Below are 12,500 nucleotides of genomic sequence, written 5' to 3'. Positions count from 1 at the left end.
TGAGAATTTCTACAAATAATTAAACGAATTATAATAAAAAAGTACATTTGGGTGTTACTTATTAAGAAATTTCTAATTTTGAAAACTTCCATTTGTAAGAAAAAAAAACCCATTAACAATAGTTAAAATGAAAAATTCATAATAAATGTTATTTATTATGAATTTTTTATTTTAACTATTGTTATAATGAAAAATTGTATATTGAGTTAAAATAATTAAACAAATACAAGTTTTAAATAAAAAACTAGTCAATAATAAACCAGAACTTGCATTTGAATAATTCATAAACTGCTTATAAAAGAAAAGTGGTGTAATATGATTGAGTTAATTTAAAGGTTGGATTTTTGGCAAATCATCTGTGTCTATCTGGTATATGCGCCCTGTTCTTGAAGATAATGGCTTTTTTTATCATAATTAAAATATGGGGCTCAGGAACCCAACAATAATATTCTCTACTTGGTCAGTGTAATGAAGTGTTAGGTAAATAAGGAGTTATGAATTTTACAAGGGCGTCTTCATTTCTTTTATCAATTTCAAATACCAAACCAACCCAGTTATTAAACATATCATATTAGCAGATATAACATTTTCCTGCAATGATTTCTTGAAGATATTGAATTGAGCCAGTAAGATTGAATGTTAGATTATATTCCTCCTGCTCAGAGACTCTTTTTACATTTATGCTTGTTACATCCTGCGGAATAAGTTGGTGGAAACTTCCTTTACCAGGTAAAGTCTTTTTATTATTCAATCGGAGAAGCAAAGATTTACGGACTTATAAAATATCTTTGCCTTTTAAAAAAAAAAAGTGGATGTCAAATACGTTGTCTTTTGTAAAACATTTCTTCAGCGTTCTGAATTTGTAAGTCGGTTGGACGTTGAAGACTAGCACTTGAAACAAGTCTTTTAACTGTTCCAGCAATTCCATTGCATGCTGATTTTCCATGTGATGTTGCAAAGAAATTTCGCTCACATTGCATCCCAAAATCTTCAACATGATGACATAAATTTAAAAAATGTTTGCAATTTTTGTACTGGCCAGCGCAACCATCAGAGAAATAGTGGATTTTTGTGGTATTAGGAAACATTTCTTGTACAAACTGGACAGTACTTTTTACTATACAATAAATAAATCCAACATCGCGTCTTAAGTCATCAGATATAAAACGAAAAGACGTTGGTTGACTTTTAGTAGCACCATCATTGTTTTTGTTATAAATAGTTACAGGATGTAGTGTGCATTGCTGTTGGTTCCAGTGGTAACTCTGGATTTCGTTTTGAATTCGACAAATTTAAAGTTTTCTGCAAAATCACTAAAATAATTATTTCATTTATGGGTTTAGATGACTTTAATGTAAATAAATATTTATTTTGTGCTTTAACAATATAAGAGTGAGATGTTATGCTATCAATTTTTTCACTAAGATGATTCCAATGAATTCGCTTATTGTAGATGTGTAACTTAGAAGCTCTGCTCTATCTGTTGTACTCCACTATTTGTATTCAATTATTTTATCTTCATCCACTTTATCATTCTCTTCAAATGATCCTTCATTTTGCAATAGTTTGCAGTTATATAATTTGTAATATTTTGAATTCCAGGGCAACAATTACATCTATGGACCATGCATTCCCTTGACTCTCTGCAACAAACAGTCTTCTCAATAAGTTCATGGTAATTCTTCTCCAGTTTAACTGCGCTAAGCATAAGCTTTAGGTTTTGGTGTATTGCACATATACAAACAGCATGGGTTCCTTTTTGACCAGCATAAATACACCATTTTGGCTTATACTAAGCAAATTTAGACAATCCTATTTTGGATTGAGGGTGCTCTAGTTTTAATTCAATAAATAATTCCTTTAACTTGCAAAGAAGTAATCGCTTTTATACATGTTTTTTTTGGGTACTTATAAAATCTTTTATGCCTGGGAACTACCTACTAAACTGATCATTACAATAGAAGCTTTCCACCTTATCAATGATATCTGATTCCATTCCTACAATGTTAGTTTTTTCTGGAAGTGTTAATATTCCCTATTCAAATTTAAGTTTTCTTGCTTTAGTTATGGTTGACTTTGATATATTAAATTTTTCAGCTATTTTCCTTAAAGACCATGAATCTGGAACCAATGTTAAAATCTGAATCTTTTCTCTTCTATATGCCATTTTCAGCTTTTCTTGCATTGAAAGTATCAATTTATCTTGATCTTCAGCTTTTTTCTAATGTTCAACATTGGGCTCCAAAGTAACATCATTTTTCAGGTCTGTTGCGTTAATATTGAGGTTGCGTTAATATTGCGTTAATATTGCGTTAATATTGAAAACTGATAGCTTTTTTGACATAATATCAGTAGCTTGCATTAATTTTCTTTTCCCTAGAGAAATTTAAGCATATTCTGGAATCCAATGAAATTTTACTGGCGATACATCTAATTTATCAAAACTGGTGTTTATAAGTTCTTTTTCTAATGCAATTTCTTTATCTTCATCAAAAAATGTTTGTTCCAGAAAACTATCTTCACCAATGTGGTCCTGTAAAGTAGACCAATCATCTATTCTTTTCAACACATTTTAAAACCAGGTGTTGCTTCAATACTAACTGAACACATATCTTTTGCCAGTTGAATATCAATCTCGCAAACCACCTTTAATTATATTATAAATAAATAAAATTTGCCAAAATTAGGTTATGATAATTTAGATAATATAATAATGCTAGAAATAAAATGAAAAAAAAATAAAAAATTTTCAAACTAATTGAAAGTGTACTACATGTATTTTTTGTAAAAAGATAGCACAATAAGTTAAAAACATAAATTTACCTTTTTATTAGTCTTTTGCCTTTTAAATGGGTCGATGCAATTTTTTTGGGAATTAGCAAACTGGTTAAGTAAAATTTGCTCATGATGTAATCAGATTTTAACATTAACATTTAATATTGCAAGCCCAGATCTCCATAATAATAAATTTCTATCTCTCTCTGAATAGCTTGATAAATCTTTCAATCCAACTTTTAGTGTACACCATTTTATGACATTGATCATTTGATAAAATACAAACTGTGCACAAAATCTTGTTCATTTTATTTTTTCAATTTTTTATTTAACTTTAAATAAACACAAAATACACAGACATAAATAAATTTATTTAAAATGGAAAAAACTTTTATCATTACTATTTTTAAACATGATATTATGTATTTATTTTTTTTAACTTTGATTTTATAATATTTTTTTTAATTTAATGATTAGCTACAGAGAACAAATAACAGCTGGTAAAATATCAGACTAATACTAAGTCTTAGCATTTTAATATCGAGTGATTCTTCTGTTTTAGTGAAAGATGACATAACATGTCATTAATTAGAATGCAAAAATTTATTTAAAAAAGAAAAATTTATTTGAATTAAACTTTCTTTAAATTATAGGTTAAAAGTTTTTCTTTTGTATAACATTGGATGACTAATGAAAATTGTCAACGTCAATTAATTTAAAAAAAAATCATGAACACAGACCTATAATACTTATTTTTTCACATAATACTCCTTTATTTTTACAAAAAATTTCAAAAAATCCACCTCAAAATTTTGTACCAAAACACTCATTAAGACATCTATTTTATTAAAAACAAAAATTTCACAAAAAAAATAATGCTACCATGGTTCCCAGGCCTCCTTTTTGCCATTGTTAAAATTTCAAAAATATCAGTAGGTGAAGTACAATCCCCATATTGATATAGTTCAAAATATTTTCATTAAAACCAAATATAATATTCTGATTCTTGTCCTAAAAACTATACTGGTGCGAATTTTCAGCTTAATCACATGTTTAGTTGAACATTAACTTGTAAAACAAGAACTATAGTAAAATCAAAATGGTCGCTGAACATAAAAAGTTGCTAAAAGTAGCTGATTTTAAAGTAACAATACTTCCAAAATCCATTTGATATCAGTGCTAAAATTTTGCAAGGTAGTCTATGTTATATAGGTGACCATTTTTACAAAGTATGAAGAAAATCTGAGATGGTGGGTTACATGCTGGTCCCACTTTCTCATGGAATACCTCTAGTAGAATACGTTGCAGCAAAGATTGTTTGTATATATATGTATATATATATATATATATATATATATATATATATATATATATATATATATATATATATATATATATATATATATATATATATATATATATATATATATATATATATATATACATATATGTATATATATGTATATATATATATATATATATACATATATATATACACACACACATATATATGTAAATATACATTTGTCATTAGTATTTGTGAATAGAGTTTTGAATGGTATCTTATATAAAGAAATGTATTTATTGTTGCGATTATATCATACACTGTGTGTATAAAGAGGACTCTAAGGGAAACATGAGGTTAGCGGTAATTGGGATATCAAAAGGTGCCAATCTGTCAATCTTTAAAAATATCCAGGAAGGCTAAAAAGTGACCTATTAGGTTGAAGTTGTGTGTAGGAAAAGTGCTGCAAAAAAGCCTTAATAATATTTAAAATTTATATAAATATAATCCTTAAAACAATCACACTACTTAAGTAACCAACTGTTTTAATCATTACATTATAAGATATTATTGTTTAAAGTAAAAATTACACTTAATTTGATTTTCACTTTATTATTGCATCTTTCAATCATACTGCAACACAGTTCAAATGCTATAATTTATTTGTAATAAACTTTTTGGTTATCAAAATAACCTTTATTAAATGTCTAATATTTATTCGGTGGAGTTTAAAAACCCTTTCTTGATTTTTTTTTCTGAACAAATTTGTTCTTTTCAATATAGAATTGATTTTATGCAAGTTTACAAGCTTCTTTTTCATGCAAGTTTACAGCTCGTTTTTATGCAAGTTTACAGCTCCTTTTTCATGCAAGTTTTCAAGCTCCTTTGAATAGGATAATGGGCAAACAAAAAAATAAAGTGGTAAAAGATGGTCTTGAAAGTTGATAGACACTTCTTTAAACATCTCCGTCAAATTAAAATAACAAATTTTTGAAAAATAAGATAAACCATGCAAATAATGGCAGAATTGATATTAAATCAATTCTGCCATTACTTGCAGCTTATTTTTACATAAACATTTTGGTTGACTTTCCGAATGCTCATTCTGATAGTAGTAAAAAAAAATATCAGATAATACAGACCAAAGATCATCTAAATTTTTTGAATTATTACATTTTTTATTAGTATTATAATTACACACATCAAAAAATCTTGATTTATTCTACATTTTTTCCAGCCAACAATTAAGTCAACTTTGCCAACTTTTTGAATAACGTATTCCTCGATAAAAAGTGCTAAATACGTATCTACCAAAATATTGAACTAAATTTTTTTGGTTTTTTGTTTTCTAAATATGATTAGCAAGGTTATATCCGACAAGTGGTGAGGATCTGTGAGAAAAATCCTGTCTGATCTGCAACTAAAAGTTTTGGATTAAAAAAATTCAACTGCACTATAAAAAATTCTTACAACTTCTTTTTATTAACTTGAATGATAGCTTTGTATCATCTTATAAAAATATGTTTTTTGAAAGCTCATTTCTGGTATATGGAAGGCAGCAAAGATCGTTTATAACAAAAAGAATGTTTATAAAACAAAATTGATGAACTTATTTGCAGAACACGTTGCAAAAAAGATCGTTTGTAACAATAAGAATGTTTTTTTAACCAAAATTCATAAACTTAGTTGTAGAGCACGTTTGCTTAATATCAGTTTATGCATTTATTTGCTGTGTTAAAGAGACACTATTTGAATGCTGCTATGTTATGTGGCGTTTGAATTTATGCTCCAACTTACATTTTATTATACAATGGTGAAAGCAAATTTGGTTGAAGCGTTCAACAAGAAAACAACTGAAATTATTGATAAATTAAGGTTTTCAAAAAAAAAAATTCTGATTCTAGATCCATTATGAAATAATCAAAGCGCTGTTTATCTATCGAGTTTGCCATTTTTTTAGATTATTGTGCACTTATTGGTAGTCTGGGCACGATAAATAAACTGTTTTCAACATTAATTTAAAATTTTAACTAGTTGTTTAAAAACGATGGAATCTTGCGAAAACGGCCCAACTGGTCAGACTATCTGCTATTATGACAAAATGCGCATACGTATATATATATATATATATATATATATATATATATATATATATATATATATATATATATATATATATGTATATTAAGGTGATGACTTTTATACAACCTCATTTTTCTGTATCATAATTTAATGAGCTTTCATTTAAGATTAAATAAAATATTACATTTAAGGCGGTTTGATAAAATAACCTCAGGCACAAAATTATTTTAAGAATTTTATTTATTAGCTTTTTGGCCAAATTTTTGAAGTCACTGTAAGCAGATACAAAATTGAACACAAGCTGTAGAGTCACATGCATACAACATATATATACATTATATAGGATCATCAAACGCACAAGGAAGTTAAATATTCACGATAATGTCATTAGAGAGGATGAATCTCAGTGGGACGCTGTTCTTGTTGCGGTAGGAGTCGTGCAATTCTTGCATAACTTTGTTGGCACGCTCGCAGCACTTGTTACTTCGGGTAATGTTGATTGGAGAGTCATCTATTTTCCAGTGGATTTTGAAGTTTTTGGGTCGTCATTCAGAGCTTCAGATATTTCTTCAAAATCTTCAAGGCGGAACAATTGATGCTGAACCAATGGTCAGCCCATGAGTAAAAAATGAATGAACAGATTTTAGGCAACCTGATCCGGGTTTCTGGCATCAGAATAAACACAAGAAGGACTAGAATGGCTCGAGAGTTCCAGCGTACATTGCTGATGTTTGGTATTTGTTTGAAATTCACGAAGGGGATCTCATTCCTTCTCAGTTAAGTGACGGAAAACACGGGTGAGGTGGTAGAGAAACTTCATGTCATCTCTCCAGCCGCCCGTTTCCTTAATCTCAGTTTTAGTTGCTGAAGGCTGCTTTCAATGTATTCTAATTGCTTATCAAATCCTGCACAAAGAAATACTCAATGTTTGGTGATTTAGTCGACCCATGGAGCTCATCGTCCATGACAACGCGAAAAACGCGGTCTAGCACATGATGCTGGCAACTGATGAACTTGGGTTTGGGGTAACCTTTCTCTTAGAATATTTGCTGCAGCCCAACAACAACGCCTGTCTTTTTGCCGGTATTCACGTTTGTTGTGTCAGCAACAATCATCACAACTGATCCCCAAAGGTTGAACTCCTCTAACACATCCTGGAGTCCATCTGCAATTGTTTGAGCTTTGCCATCATTCAATTTTAGCGCAGTCAACCTAATTTCTTTAGATTCATTCTTGAGGACCCTGGCCTAATATTCTAAGCCCTCAATGTGTTTGCCGTCAAAGTGTATGCTCCACTTGTCCAGATGAAGCGTGTTCGCCAAGTGTTTCTTCACCTGAGCAGCTCTCGTGTATATAGCCTTGTGGATTGCTGAATGGCATGAGGTTGGGAGTTCAATACCCTCACCAGAAAGCTGGCGATACACCACTGTTGCTCCTTGGAACAACAGCTTTGAGCTTGTAACAAGACGTCTTGCAATGCCTGTTGGGTTTTGCTTCCTTTTGCTCATTGATGCTGCGTTGTCATCCTCCCAAGAACTGTCTGTATTGTTCACGGATGAGTCCGTGCTACTTTCGGAACAATCAGGTAGCGCTAAGCTGGTAAGTGTGAACACAGTGGCTTCCTTTGCCCTCTTTCGCTTGGATGGGTGGATGGTATTGGCACTAGCAGGTTTGCCAGTTGAATAATCAACGTGACCTTTGCTCTTAATTTGCGGTTTTTAGAGGTTCTCATCCTCTTTGCGCAACCATTCGCCTTTCATCTTGGTCGTATCAAACAGTTCATTCAATGAATCAAAGTTTTGTTTTTTTCTGCACCGCTCGTAGTCTTTCAGTAGTTTTGCTAGTTTTGCACAAATGGCTTGATTAGATACATGCGGGAAGTTCAACGTTTTGCTCCATAGATCTTTAAGCTCAACAGCAATTAAACCAATCCTCTCTTTCCGTTCTTTGGCAGTGGATTCAAGAAATTTGAAGCGTCCAATGACGTGGTTTTTTAGGGCCAGGGCAGGCTTTGTCAAAGGTCTCATTTTAAGAAGGGGCTGGGGCCCCGGTCACTTACTACCTGAGGCCAATAAGGAACCATCAGATGTTTCTCTTGTTAACTGGCACAACAGGCAATACTGTAATTTCTTTTTGAAAGATGTTTTATGAAATAAAAACTTATAATAAAATCAATTGTTGATGATCATTTATTTCTAGAATTTAGAAAAGAAACTGGAAAACATAAAAAAGAAAATATAAATTTCAATCAGTTGGATTGTGTAAGTAATTTAATAAAACTATCATGTGATACTGCTAAAATACCGGAGAACCAACTTGATTTCTCCCAAAATTCAATTTCCATCTAAGTTTGTATCAAGAGGGCGTCCTAAATCAATAAGAAAAAAAATGCTGTTGGTCTACATAAAGTTCAGAAGATCTGCTTGCCTTATGAACAGAAAACTGTTAAAGAAAAAGTTCATCGTAAGTATACATTATTATTTACTTGTCAATAATCAGAAATTTAAAACTGGCTTTGGTTTAATCAATTGATTTGATGAATTATTTAATTTACTTAATTTTTTTTTAACTTTGCAAGTTCATCTCCATAAGAAGTCATGAAATATATAATTATTATTATATAAGTCACGGTAGAGAAAGTCAATAGTTTCACAAAGACTGATCTATCATATAGTTTGAAATTATGAGTTCTCTCTCCAACAAAAGTTGTTAACTGGCCAACTATATTTGGACCAATTAAATTGCAAACTATATATAGACAAAACAAACTGTAACATAGTTGAAAAAACTCATTAATTGAAACGCAATTTTTCAAAAAAGTTGATGATAACTAAAATTAAAAAAATAAAGATTGCAGATAATTTGTATTATTTCACCAAGGCTTTAAGTCTTAACTCAAGGCGTCGCAAACGAGCAGAAAGACTGAGGCTGATTTTTTTACCACTACCACTGTTGGAGAATCTTTGTACTCACCAGATATTATTGTTCAACCCTTTGAATATATGACTGTATACTTAGCATTATATAAGCACTTGAAAAATGCCTTTCAGCTACCTTGTGTTTGATCTTTGACAAAATTGATCTCAAAAGCAAGTAAACTTTATACTGTATTGTTAATTTCCAAAATACATCACAGTTTGGAAGACAAATAGAGTTCATGCTTTTTATTGGTTGATGAGGTTTATGTCAAGGCAACTATAACATATCATGGTGGAAAAATCTATGGTCATGCTAAGAGTGACCCAGAAAAGCTTGCTAAACACTCTTTGCTTTATTGGTTAAATGCCTATTTGCAGGATCTACATTTATTGTCAGTATGGTACCAGTATCTTATTTAGATTCTGATCTCCAGTAATAAATCAGGAAGAAGTTAAAGTTACTATTGCTTTTCTGCATATGTAAATGCATGGAAAATTATAAATGTGCAAAGATTACATCATCCTTTGAAAGCTGTGATTTAAAGTGCTAAAGATACTCGCTTGCAACATTTATTGAAAATTAAACAAATGTGTGAAAATATGGGAGCAATTAATGGTAAAAAAAAGAACAAAAACTTTTACTTTGACAACATCAGATGCAATATTACACACATGAAAAGGTTTTATAGACTTCACTTGTTTTTTACTTGAAACTAGTAAAGATAATCAGTTTATTAAGCTTGGTGATTTTTTAACTGATCATTTAGAGGAAGTTCTTGGTAAATTAAGGCAGGGTGCTGGTGCATCATATTTTATATCTGATCAGCAAGCTATTAAGAAAATGCATAATTTACCATGCCAAGTTGCTTTTGAGGTTTGATACAGACTTTTCTGACTTGTCAGAACATTAAAATTGTGAGTGAGATTTTTGACATGTTGGATGATTTTGTAAGATCTTTGAAAGAAGATAACAAAATGGCATGTGTGCTAGATACATAGTTCACAAAACTGAAGTTGGTAATTCTGAAAAAAGTTTTTAATATTTTGAAATGTATAGAAGTTATGTGAAAAAACTCAATAGCGGATGTTTAAAAATTCCTGGTAATACATTGCGTCAGTGGGTGTTTTTTTGTTACATTTTGTTCATGAAATTAAATTAGATTTTACTTTAATGATTTATCGAAAATCAGTTTCTAAATGTTAATTTGGTTAACGAAATTTATTTTTGTTATGTTCTTCCAAAATTAAAATCTGCAGTAAAATCTGCAGCAAATATCTATACAAAATTGGCAATGTTGCGTTCTAAAAAAGAACCTGTGCAAAAAGTATTGAAGCTGCATTTTGATTAGACAATTTTTTTTTTTGTAATTGAGCAATGAATAAAATAAACCATTTATTTTTTGTTTTCCTTTGAAATTATATGCAAAAAAAAAATGTTTTCAACCAGCCTCCAGTTTTTTGGCTCAATTGCGCGATAGCAAGGCCTGGAGTAAAGATAGCTTTGAATTTCACTAACAAAGCGATTTTTGGTAGAGACGAAGTTAAAAACTTTTTTTGATGTTTATCTTTAAAAAATAAGAAATCATAAAAGTAAAAAGTAATAGTGCTTTAGAACTAATGTGTTATGCGATAATAATGTTAACTTATTTGGTATTTTGTAAGTTTTTAGTTTATGGAAAGTTTCAAATTACTGTGTTTATTAGTGCTTAGATTCAGAGTGTAAACTGTTATATTTATAATTTGTATTCTGACTTTTTTATAAAGTTTAGAATTCAATATTTATGAATGTATCTATTTACATTTTTTCATCAACATTTAGATTTTCTTTTCAATGTATTGTCAATGTCCAGATTTTAATATGACAATGATCATGAATTTGCTTTTGGAAACCTTTAAAAAAATCCACAAATTTAAGAAATACTTATAATTGAATTGTTTAAGTTTAATAACAAGATCACCGTTTAAAAATACTCTTCGTAGTGTTTTTTTACAAGAGATGATGAATTTAAATTCTAATTCCTTCTTTCCTTATTTTTTAGTTTTGTTACGACATTTGCTGAAAGGAGGAAGACCTAATGATGTTACAGTTGTTACACCTGCTGATACTGTAGATCTTAATTTAGATGCTAAGGATCTTCCATCATCTCTAATGAATGAGATAGTAGTTTTTTAAATTCCAAAGCCATTTCTTACCGCACAAGCGTGGAAGATTTTAAGAGCTTCTTTTTTAAAATGCATAAAAATGAAAGTTTGGAATTGTCCAATTTGTCTCCTCAATTTTCCTACAGAATCGATTGAGTGTAGCTGTTGCCTTGAATGGTATCACTTTAATTGTGTAAAAGTACCATCCAAGATAAATAAAAATTGGTATTGTTGTACTTGTCTGTTGAATGTTGAATCTTAAATATATTGGTAGTTAAAGTATGTAATTGTTAAATTTAACAATAAACTTCATTTCTTAACATGTTTTTTATTAACATTAACTGTAATATTAAAAAGAGTTTTCTTATTTATGTATATTTATAATTACTATTTATAAAATATCTATGGAATAATTAATACTTATTCAATTTAGTTGTTTTATCTCAACAAGGTTTTAGTAGTTTTATTAATTTTAGTAGTTTATAATTTTTATTCTGTTTAAAATGCAGCAGCCTTTGATGGAATGGTTAGTGACGTAACAAGGTCGTTGGGGGTTTGGGTTTAGGTTTTTAGTAATAGTAGCAAAACTTAGCAGTCGATTTAATTTACATAAAGTGATAAAATATATTAGAAATATAGTATACATGTGCTGACAATACACTAAGATTTTTTTAAATAAATTTAAAAATACTTTCACAAATTTTATCGACAATTTGACAGTAATACGACTGTTTTAAACTGAAATTTTATGTTTTCTTTGACAAAAGAAAATATTATTGTAGCCCCTCAGAAATTTATATTTGTTATAACTAATTTTCTATAATAAATAAATAAGTCAATATAGAAAGATATAACACAAGTATTATTTTCAGGAGATACTGCTACTCAGTTGATGTAGCAGCACTCCATTGCACGTTCTCCCTAAATCAGTCGATCTATGTACTGAAGCTTCCAACCCCTATCCTAATTTCCACGCTTTATTCCCTCATCACGGTCGTTTGCAGGAGGAAAGTTATTATACGCATGCGCAGGGGAATTACATTTATTAAAGAATTTTTAAAATGGCTACGGTAACAGCGTTATAAAAACTACTCATTGACAACGAGTAGTTTGTTCAATTTTAGATAATTAAATAGGTTTTTAACTAGTTTTTTCATGAAATTATTTTGAAAATAACTTGAAGCTGTACAAAGAAATTTTTCAAATAATATACAAGACCTCTGATTGTGAATAATATCTACTTTCAGCTAAAGCAACTTTAGTGTTTTTGTTTACAATTTTTAAACCTTTTTTAAAAT

At 29.7% G+C, this 12,500-nt stretch overlaps 1 long non-coding RNA gene across 1 annotated transcript in view; it reads left to right on the top strand.

Moving 5' to 3' along the window:
- The first annotated feature begins 12,413 nt into the window (after positions 1–12,413).
- The window catches only part of LOC136084152 (uncharacterized), a 2,536-nt gene continuing 2,449 nt past the window's right edge, over positions 12,414–12,500 (top strand). Inside the window, exon 1 of the long non-coding RNA XR_010640364.1 lies at positions 12,414–12,500. This exon is cut by the window's right edge and continues 151 nt beyond it. This is a non-coding gene — a long non-coding RNA (uncharacterized LOC136084152).

Source organism: Hydra vulgaris, chromosome 08 (genome assembly GCF_038396675.1).
Source record: "Hydra vulgaris chromosome 08, alternate assembly HydraT2T_AEP".
Lineage (NCBI taxonomy): Eukaryota > Metazoa > Cnidaria > Hydrozoa > Anthoathecata > Hydridae > Hydra > Hydra vulgaris.
The sequence above is the reverse complement of the archived record's forward strand: the minus strand, read 5'-3'. Positions and strand labels throughout refer to the sequence as shown.